Raw genomic sequence first — 9,912 nt, forward strand, 5'->3', positions numbered from 1 at the left:
AGAAGTATTGTTAAACCCTGAGCCATCGCTCCAGACACAATCATCATGTTCTCCTTTGCTGTCTTTATCTTTTTAGTCATAATGTCTAGTCAAATCTTTAACACTATTTTAATGTTGCCTCTACCCTAGCACTAAGTTTTAGCTTCTATATGACTATAATTAGTTTTCAACATGTGATTTGCAAATATGTCTTTATAATGCATAAATCAAGTATTCTTCCTCTTAATAGTGTATCTTATTCACCAAATGTTTTTAATGTTAATAAAACCCCATTTGAAATGTATTTTTCACTTTTGAGTCCCACACTGCTTTTCAAATCTAAAAATATTTTACCTAAATCACTATAATGGTTTTTGTTATTATTTTTTTAGCATTTTCACTCTTATTTTAATCTATCTTGAAATATTTTTTTTTTTTTTTTGGCCGGAGGAGAGTGCCATTTAAGTTTTGGTTATCATGTTTTGGTAGATAAATGTCTACTTTTTTTGTAAAATGTAAATTGAAACATTTATCCTTTCCATATTGAAATGATTTTGTCAACTATCTAGGAAGCTCTCATCCATATCTGTGAGTCTATTTTGGACTGTGTTCTGTGCTATTAATTTGCCTGTCCATCCTTCTCCAGATACACAATGGCTCAGTTAGAATGGCTTCAGAGGAAGCCTTAATATTGGGCAATGAGAGCCTTGGATTTAATTCTCCATTTGAAAATTGTCTTGGCTGTTCTGATTACATTTCCCATCCATATCAAATTTATAACTATTTGAGTACAGCTACATTTTTTTGTATGTGCTAGAATTTTGATAGTAATTAAATTTGTTGCCTCAAGTAGGGTTTGGAGGGTTTCTGTGCTGAATCTTATAACTCATGAACCCTGAAGGCATCTCTAATTACATAAGCTTTTTGTGATTATTTCATCAGAATTTTGTAAGTACTCCAGGACATAGATCCTGTATGAGTTTTGTTGGGAAGGAACTCAATTCTTTCCTTTTCCTTCAAGTGTTTATAAATGATTCTGCTTTTAGAAATTAAGTATTAATAGCTTACTTCTAATATGCAGAGATATAATTGATTTTTGTATGCTGCCCTTGTATGTATCCTGAATGTTTTACAAGTTCAGTTATTAGTTTTATGATATTTTTATAGATGGTTTGAATATTTTACATACACAATTGTCTTCTAATATGGGCAATGTTAGCACCTCGTTTATAACTAGTACATCTTTTATGTCTTTTTCAGGCCCTACTTCACTGTGTGACCTTTCCATCTCAGGCAAGTACAGTGATGAAATGGAACGACCTTGACTTAGTATCACATGATGAAGTCATCTGGTCATTCCCCATTAAGTACCAGATTGCCTGTACTTTAATTGATGCTTTGTGTTACATTGAAGAATTTCTTTTCTATAGCTATGTGCCGAAGGACTTTTATCATTAATGGGCACTGAAATATCAAATGGTATTCTTTCATATTGATGAATGAAGGCACGTGGGTTTTACTACTTATAAAGTAAGTTGAACCGATTAACTCTGAATAGAAAGGCTGTTATTTTGAGATATATTCTAATTGGTTGTAACATATGATTTTATTAAACATGGATAAATTTTAACTCTTAATTCATTGAGTTTTTCTCATGTTCTTGGAAAATATTTGCCTGACTTTCTTTTTTGAACACTGTCTTCAGATTGGTGTACAATGATGAAGTTTATGTGTTACTTTAGAGAGATAAAAGACCCTCAGAAACTCTTAAGATACCACTCCTGGGAATTGTTGAAGGTATTTATGCAAAATATTAGTACACAAATTAGTAGACTATGTTAAGACTGATCCTTATTAGCATGACAGGGGGCATCACCCAATCAATGGAGAATGCTAGTACAACGAATGACTTATTTTCCTCTGTCCTCTGGTTAGAATGCCTGTCTTCTCTTCAAAAATCCAAGATCTTGAATAGGAGACCTTTATACTTGAACTAAATTAACTCCTAGCCTTCTTGGATCCACAACTTATCAAAGACATCTTATACTCTAAATCACATGAGGCAATTTCTACAAGGCTTTTAGAGATTCCATACAGTTTAACCTATTGATTTTCTTTTTTAGAATATTGACTTATAAACAGAGTAATGGTGACCTCATAATTCGCCTCATATAAACAACTGCAAAATATCATGTGTCCTGTTGACTGGAAGAGGTTGTGAATAGTAGGGGACATTCTTAAATTGTTCATTAGCAAAAATTGTTTTGTAACATTATGTAGGCTCAGGATCTAGGTTATTAAAGAATTAAAACTCTAAATTTATCTCATCCATTACTAGTTCTACAACTATTCAAGATATATACTGGGCACATTTTAAGTCTTCTTGGTTAAGTCCAGTTATGTGTCCAGATTTCATGCCTAGAGATTTTAGTAACATCTCTTCATTCATCTTCGAATACTAATGATGACTGTCATAGGTTTACCCTCTCTTTTAAAAGTTATTAATTTCCTGGTTAGAGTTGGGGCAAGTGGGAGGGAACAGGAGGGATAGGGCTGGGATAGGATGAAGGGAGAGAGTACTAAGATAGACAACTAGAATTGGGGGAATTTTAGGGGCAAGATAGAAATCTGGCTCAAAGTAAACTCCCAGGAATCTGTTAAGGTGACCCTAGATAAGAATTCTAGTAGTGGAGGATACAGAAACTGAACCTACCATCTTTTATAAACATGCAAGCCTTCCAGTGGAGGTATTGAGACACTAACTGAGTTACATAACCTTTGTCTACAATTTGTTCTGCCATCATGGTGTGCTGAGGTAAATAGAACTTGTGGAAATGACCAATCAATGATTGATCTAACTTGAGACCCATGCCAGGAGAGACAGAGCCCACCCTTGACACTACCTGGAGAGTTAGGAAGCAGAGGCTGATTATCCTAGTGACCGAGGATAGAACTAAACATGACCAGAAAATTGGAGGGGGGGGATAATGAAATGATATTTAATGATATTCTGCTATACTAATAAACAGGAGCCCAGAATAATCACCACCAGAGAAGCTCAATCCAACAATTGATGGAAACAGATGCAGAGACCCACAGCCAAACACAAGATGGAGCTTGGGGTATCCACCAAGAAGAAGGGAAGGATGGATGGTAGAACCCAGAGGAGTTAAGGACATCACAAGAAAATCCACACAATCAACTAACCAGGATTCATAAGGGATCACAGAAACTTGACTGCCAACCAGGAAGCCTGCATGGTTCTGAAGTAGGCCCTCTGCATAAATATTATGGTGGTGTAGCTTGGTTTTCTTGTGGGACTCCTAGCAGTGGAAGTAGGGTCTGTTTCTGATTTTCTTGCATGCTTTTGGGACCCTTTAGCTTCCTCTGGGTTTTGTTATCCAGCCTTAATATGAGGGGAGGCATTGAAAATTGTTATGCCATGTTTAGTTGATATCCCTGGGAAGCTTGAGGTTTTGTGAAGGAAAATGGAGGAGTAGAGGATTGAGGGGAAGAAGACATGTGGAGGGAGTACTGTGAGGAGAGGAGGAAGGGGAAACTGTGGTCATAATGAAATATATGAGAGGATAAATTTTAAAAAACCCCAAAATTAAAAATTACACATTTAATACCATTTCAATGAAAATGTTATTAGATGTTTTAATTGTTTGAAATATTTTCATGATTTTACATTTTTATTCATTATCTAATTTTAATGGCAAATAAACCACTTCTATTTAATTGTTCACACACACACATACATGTACATAAATACATTAATATATGCATACTTTTATCTTGTTCCCTCAGTTTTTGGAGAACCCATTTTTATCAATGTGCACCTCCACTCATTATCAAGCAGGGAATGATACTGAACTTGGGATTGTTGTGCTGCTATGGCTTGGTGCAGGGTTTACAGGAACATGCTTCTGCAACCAGATTTGTACAGTTTTGGAGACTTAAACTAGGGCTTATTGCAGCCTACAAAGTGTGCACTCCATCAGCATAATTACATCCTCAAAGATTTCAGTTTCTATTTTCCTTTTAATTAAGTGCACACCTGTGTTTCTGTGTATCTCTGTGTGGGTATTTGCACATTAGCGCAGGTGGCAATGGAGAGAGGAGGCATCAGATTCCGTGGAGCTGAAGTCACACATGGCTGCTATCTATAGGATGTAGTTACCGGTTCTGAACTCTGGTCCACTGCAAAGCAGAATCAAGAGAGTGCTGAGCCATCTCCCCAGCCCACTGTTTCTCTTTTCTAACCCTGAAAATTGCAACATTCACTTCAATTTTTATTGTCATTTAATAGACAAGATTTATTTTACATATACGCCCTATCATCACACTTGTATCAACATTTATTTCTAGTTTTATTCCACCTTTTCTGAGCCTGGAAATAAAAAGGGGGGTAGTTTTGATCAAAATTTTTATGTTACATAGTTATAATTCAGTTTAAATTAAACAATCATGCATTCCTCACTGTGATTTCTCCTTTCACCTAAATGCTATTAGATATATCTTGTTTACTTTAAAAATAATTTGTATTATTTTCTTGTTCTTTTAATATCCAGATTTCCAACTTATTTCCTTTGTCACTCACTGTAGCTCAATCTTTGATTTTTTTTTTTCGAAAAAGTTAGCATATGGACTAGAAAATTATTCCTAGATACATATGACACCTCCTATCATAGGGGAAGTAAGACAGTTATTGGTACTTTTTAAAAACTGTGCCTGATCACTGAAACCAACAAAATTACCAGACATGTTTGAGTTTAGGCTTGTAAAACTCCCTGCCTTGTCTTAGAGGTCTCTATGCTAGTTGCCTTTTGTGTGTCTACTATAATCTTCATTTCATCATGAGAGATACAGTTCAGTATTTGGTTTTTGTCTTTCTCAGTCAGAATATTAGATCAGAAACAGAGTCTAATGATATGGCCTGCATAACAAAACACCTATTTGTTTCCTGGCTCTAACCATGGGGTTTGTCACATGGGCAACTGTAAATGTGTAGTATATCCCTTTCCCTGCCTTTGCAAACTTTCTGATCCCCTTCCCAGACTGAAGTAAACAGAATCCCTTACTGACTCATTGATCATTCTACAGCTCCTTCATATTATTATACATTAGCCAATATGCCAGATCTAAGTGTATTTGTAGGTAGAGCCAAGTTTTGGTTGACGTTGAGTTAGGATCAGTCTATAATTATCCCAGAAAAATCTGCCATCTTTCTTATGACACCAGAATGATGACCTATTTAAAAAGTGACCGTAAACTCTTTCTCCATTCTTGAAAGGTTCATGAGATTCTGATGACTTAAGTAATGGTGCTATCTGTTCAGATAAATGAATTTCTTAAAATAGCCTCTCAGTTCTTATCCAATCAGAGTGCTTCATTCACTGTCACTAGTTTTGAGAGGACTGAGTTACCCAGAACTAGATTGGCTAACTCTATGACAGGCTGCAAATAGGCAGCTTGGGAAACTAGGACTAAGTTTCTTTTCCTAGAAATGAGAACCCAGATCCAAGAACCTGTGGTCAGCCAACCATAGCCACAGGCAGCCAATCTGAGGGCACCTTGTCATATGGCCTGAAGTAAGAAAGGCACCTAGAATGAGTAAGCAACCTGGTGGGAAGTCTCAAGAGCCTAACCAATTGTACAATCAGTCAGACTACTCCACTGATCCAGAGATAAAGCTAAATAAGGTAAAAGGGCACATACCTCTCCCTGGAATTCCCCTAACTGATGAGAAAAGTTGGGCCATCCAGTCCACTCGAGGTCTCTATTCCTGAATGGGGAGACCCCTGCATGTAGGAAATTGAGCTAAATAAACATTCTTTGCTTTTGCATACTATTTGAGTTTGTATTGGCAGGATGTGGAGTCCATTGTTAGAGCTGACTCCTGGGATTTACCCTGCCCATTCCTTCTAGAGACCTAGCTCTGCAGCAGCCATATTCCCGTGGCTTTCATTATTGTTTTCTGAACTTAGACCTTTTCTGCATGACAAACACCAATGATGTTTACTAAAGAAGGTAACTAACACAGAGCCTCACAGCTGGAGAATCAGCAGAGAAAAAGAGACCAATCAGACATAAATGGGATGTCTTTAGGAAACACCTCCTCCAGGAGCTCAGGTAGCCATGCAGAAAAGGAGGTAGAGATTGGTAGTCAGGGGATGATTGACACCAAGGACAGTGTCTTCAAAACAGAACTATCCTAACACACGAAATCAAAGAGAATGTGTCAGTATGCACAAGTCCTGTACAGGTTCAAGCCAAAGGTGGCCCTAGTTCTGAGAGGGGAAGTGGACACAAATTCTCATCCCTAAGCAAACAGTTATATGTAACTGAAACCCATTTTCAAAGAAAAAATTAGTTTTCTTCAATGAGTCTCACTGGTTATATTAACTACCTTAAGGGTAGGACCCATGCCCAACAGTTGATAGTCAAACAAAATAAACTCCATGGGTTTTTTGTTTGTTTTTCATGTGGCTTTGAGTGGGCATTTATTATCTTTCTGATTTGTTTGTTTTGTTTGTATTTGTCGTTGTTGTTGTTTTGCTTGCATAGTGTAGCTTCAGATTTTATGTTTGTATGGGGTTTGTTTGTATACATGTGTTTCTTGTTCTTTTGCTTTTTTAATTTTTGGTTTTTATTCATTTGACTGTTTATTTTCTAAAGAGGGAGAGAATAAAAGGGCATGGAGTTGGATGGGTGGGGAAGGTGGGAGAGGAGCACTGAAATAAAAATATATTGTATGAAAAAATTATTTTCAATTAGTATATACATATATATGCTTAATAAGTATTTTATCCTAATACATTCTGTTCCTTCCTTCTGTTTTTCCTCCTAAGTCCTTCATAGACTTGAACCAGCACCTGTCTTGCTGCAGACATTCCTTCAGACATTGTCATTCTGCTTTTCCATGTGTTATGTTTGAACAGTGATATTTTATATTGTTGCCAGAGAGCTTCAAAAACACCTGTCTTCATGGATGTAGGTTTTGTAAACCGACCTCCAGCAACTGTTTTCTCGACACTTGTAAGCTGAGCTTTCAAGAATGCAATAGTAAGTCATCATTTTCGATAGAAAAGTTTTATCCATAATCATTCCTTATGGGAAGAAGGGGATATGCATGGAAATGAGATAAGGGAGAAACTGGACTGTTCTATAAGTCTCCTTATCCTCCCCAAATGGCAGGGACTAGGGAAATAGTTATCTATCTAAAGGGTGGAAATTGGTCTATCTGTGGATGGTATAGAAAGATCTTGCAGTGGACCTGGGTGGAAAATTTAGTGAACACCTTGACTGCTGTGGTTTTCATTTGTTTCTAAAACATTCTTATTTCTAGTTATCATGGTTTGATTTTCTTTGAAGATCGACGTACTGTCTACATGTTGGTGTCCTTAACTATTTTTATCTATAATCTTTGATTTGTTTATGGTGTGTTTTTGTAGTAACTTAAATATCATCAGCCACATTTGACATAGTATGAGTTTAATGTGTACACACTCACTCTTCTCCAGGAGGAATCAACTTCTGTGTTTTAAAAAAGAACTTTAACAACCACAGCATTCACTGTTTTTTATGTTCTGGCCATATACATAATTCTTCTCCCTGAGACTTTATTTACTATAGCATTTCATATGATAAAAAAAAATTAGAAAAGCATGGTTTCCATTTAAAGGTGTTGGTTTGTATTTACCATGAGACTTCCGGGGTGTATTCATCAGTATTCTTGCACTGAGACATTTCCTGGAGTTATATTCCTTCATGGCAAAGCAAACCTTTATGAGTTCCTTCGATGAAAATAGAATCGTGTTAAACCCTCTCAGTTTTTCTTTCTTCAGGAATGTCTTTATTTCATCTTAACTTTATAAAGATAATTTCTCTAGCTGAGCAGTTCTAGGCCAAACAGTTGTTTATATCCTGAACCCTGATAGAATTATTGCTTTGCCTCTTGGCTTTCACTGTTACTGCTGAGAAGTAAGCCACTGTTTTGAGGATATTTGATTTCTATGAAATTCTCCTTTATGTCAACATCTCATAATTTTAGCACAATGTACCTGTATATAATTTTATTTCTCTTTAATTTTTTTATATTTTGAAATTATAATAGAGTTGCATCATTTCTTTCTTTGCTTTCCCTTCTCCAATCCCTTCCAATCACCTTCTCTCTCTCTCTCTCTCTCTCTCTCTCTCTCTCTCTCTCTCTCTCAAATGTATAGCTGGTTTTGTTTCATCTAATTTAGTTGGGGGGGTGGATATGTGTGTTTCTTAATACATAAATATAACATTGTGCCTCCTAGAAAAGTCAGAGGACTTTGTTTCTTTTGCAGTTTTAGTACTCTGGAATCACTACCCTCACTGGTACTTCAGCTTCGTATGTTTCATCAGCTCTGAAATATTCAATAATTAATTCTTTACGGACTGACTTTTGGAACATATGTGTTATTCATCTATTAGAGTAACTTAATGCGACACATACTAATGCTAACCACTGAAAATATAATCTCATTTCAATACTGTACTCATGAAAATTATTCTATAAGCTTCCTTTCTGTTTGTTCTTTAGTTCATTGCTTTCCTGTTGAATTTGCGTCAAGGAAATTTGTTTTTAAATTTTCAGGTGTCGACTCTTTGTTGCAGAGTTTTTATGTTGTTTAGTTTAGGTCTAGTTTTTATGTTGTGAAAATAAGTACACTGTAGCTGTCCTCAGATACTCCAGAAGAGGGCATCAGATTTCGTTATGGATGGTTGTGAGCCACCATGTGGTTGCTGGGATTAGAACTTGGGACCTTTGGAAGAACAGTCGGCACTCTTAACCACTGAGCCATCTCGCCAGCCCAGTGTTTTAGTTTTAATACATGCAGGTATTTATTTAAAAAATGCAGGTATTTATAAAAAGAAACATGAACAGAAATAATTTCTCTGTGTCTTGGTGTTTCTAGACTCTATCAATGTTTTTCCATTCTATTACAGATGTGCTATTCATGTGTTTGATGATGATACACAGAAATTGATATATTTTTTTTCTCTTGACATATGAAAATCCTGGAGGGAAAGTCATAGGGTGTTTCCGTGCAGCAAGGATTTGATATTTTCTGCACCCAGGCTAGATGGCAGATCCGCTCAGGTGCAGGCATCATCATGATTGGAGTCCTCCCTTTCTCCATCGATCACCTCAGAAACATTCAGTCATCATCCAATAAATAAACCTCTTCTTACTGCATCTATCCTGTCAGAACTGGTCTCATACACTGATTCCAGTTCATGTTTTAGAATTACGATTGTAGATGTGTGTTGGAACAAGCACACCTGCCTGACATGTTGTGTCAACTCACAGATGTTTTCTAGTGTCTCTTAAACATAATAATCTCCCCCATTAACATTAATGTGCCTTTGGATTTTTTTCATTTGTCTGGCATATTGTCTCACCCATGAAATCTTCACAAATCATATTATAAATAAACCGGTTCTCTAACGAAACAGATGCAGATATTCTAGGCAAGTACTGTAGTACTGAGCCACAGGCCCAAATCACAAGAAGAATTTCTACTGAAAGAGCTTTACAATTACAGCAGCTCTCTCGGGTTAGGTCAGGAGCGTATATTTGTTTCTTTGTGATATCCTAGTTCTGTTTAGTTGCTTTGCAGGCCACAGACTCTTCCACAAACTGTTCTTGATTCAAATATTTCCCAATTTTTTTCCCTCCCCTAAGAACCACAAAGGTTGAAGGTTCTAAGGACTCCATCGTAGACATCTGTCTATTCTTCCAACTCTGCCCTATGTGATCACATCTGTTCTCATGGTGTCAAGCGGTTGGTTCTCTCGAAAGTTCAAAGTTCAGGATTTGCCTTTGCACCTTAGACATTTTCCATGTAGATTAAATAAGGTTCGCGATCTCAGAGCGTCTGACACATCGTTTAGCTT

At 36.5% G+C, this 9,912-nt stretch overlaps 1 long non-coding RNA gene across 1 annotated transcript; it reads left to right on the top strand.

The window, feature by feature from the left end:
• Positions 1–1,693: 1,693 nt before the first annotated feature.
• Positions 1,694–7,037, top strand: LOC115029852 (uncharacterized). Its single transcript, XR_003835409.1, has 3 exons — positions 1,694–1,776; positions 3,009–3,247; positions 6,834–7,037. It is a non-coding gene; the product is annotated as an uncharacterized LOC115029852 (long non-coding RNA).
• The last annotated feature ends 2,875 nt before the right edge of the window (positions 7,038–9,912 follow it).

The sequence above is a fragment of the Mus caroli genome, unplaced genomic scaffold (assembly GCF_978045245.1).
Source record: "Mus caroli unplaced genomic scaffold, Mus_caroli_1 scaffold_19, whole genome shotgun sequence".
NCBI lineage: Eukaryota > Metazoa > Chordata > Mammalia > Rodentia > Muridae > Mus > Mus caroli.